Here is a 1,461-nt window from a genome sequence, read left to right on the forward strand (position 1 = left end):
TTCTCGAGCACCACAGCTCAAAGGCATAAATCCTCTATCAGCCCTATTCACTGTCCAACTCTCTGATGCATAGCACGCAATTGTGAAGACTATAGCCGGGTCAGGTTGCACCTTAGTCTCCAGTCTAACATCGTTGCTCGTCAGTACTCTTGAGAGGTCCCTCACAGCCAACTTTCCCAATGCAATTCATCTCCTGATTTCCTGGCTGCTGTTACCTGTGCGTTGACTGTGGAGCCAAGTAAATGAAAACTGTTAACTATCTCAATCTCCTCACCATCCATGCTGATCCTGAACAGAAAATTAAGAAATTATTTTAATACTTAATTAAGAAAATAATACTTTACATCCAAGTGAGATTTATACCAAGAAAGCAAAGTTGGTTCAACAGGCTGGCACAGGACTTAGTGAGACAACATATCTCAAGACGAGCTCTCTGGCAGCCTCATGGTTAGAAGCTGTACTACAATCCTGAAGGCACATGGTTCAAATCCACCAGATGCTCCACGGGAGAAGGATGGGCAATCTCTTCCTGTTCTACTAACTGCTTCTGAAAACCCGCTGGAGGGCCAGCTATAGGTGGGTCCTGACTTGACGGTAAACAACAATAACCAATATGATCAAGACGCAGTGGTGATGAAGGAGGAGGTTCAAGACGCTCTGAAGGAATTGGGGAAAAAACAGGGCCCCAGGAATTAATGAAATAGTAACTGACATGTTTCAACAACCTAACGCTGCCCTAGATGTGCTTTCCAAGTTGTGCCAAGAAAACTGGAGGATAACTACTGACCAACTGACTGGGAGAGATCCGTATTTGTTCTCATTCTAAAAAAGGATGACCTGACTGATTGTGGAAATTATCAAACAATATCAATTTGGGAGCAGGAGTGGCATCCACTTCCTAAACAACATGCTTCTGGAAACTTCTATGAACTTCAATAAATGATGATAGTTCTAGAAAGGCTTCAAGCCTTTTGTTCATAGGGCCGCTATGAGTCATGCTTGACTCGATGGCAATCAACAAGAAAGAACAACATCACTGATACCACACACAAGCAAAATCCTGCTGAAGATTATCCAAAAACAATTATAATAGTATATTAATAGAAAACTACCGGAAATAAGAGGCCATTTAGAAAAGGCCATGGTACCAGAGACATTATTGCCAATGTCAGATGGATCTTGGAAAAAAGCAAAAAGTATCAGAGGAATGTCTGTGTTTCATTGATTATGTAAAGATATTTGTCAGTGTGGATCACAAACTGTGGCTAACCTTTAGAAGAATGAGAATCTTAGAACTCTTGATTGTGCTCACGTAAAACCTATACTTGGACCAAGAAGCAGTCCTCAGAACAGAGCAAGGAAACATTGCATGATTCAAAATCAGGAAAAGAGTGTGTTGCGGATTTGTTCTGTCTCCATGCCTTTTCAATCTTCATGTGGTACAAATTATTTGGGAGGATG

At 41.4% G+C, this 1,461-nt stretch overlaps 1 protein-coding gene across 1 annotated transcript in view; it reads right to left on the reverse strand.

The window, feature by feature from the left end:
- The window catches only part of POLN (polymerase (DNA directed) nu), a 296,309-nt gene that overhangs the window by 50,804 nt on the left and 244,044 nt on the right, over positions 1–1,461 (reverse strand). The window lies entirely within an intron of this gene.

This window comes from Elephantulus edwardii, unplaced genomic scaffold (assembly GCF_000299155.1).
Source record: "Elephantulus edwardii isolate Elephantulus edwardi_28Jun2011 unplaced genomic scaffold, EleEdw1.0 scaffold00129, whole genome shotgun sequence".
NCBI lineage: Eukaryota > Metazoa > Chordata > Mammalia > Macroscelidea > Macroscelididae > Elephantulus > Elephantulus edwardii.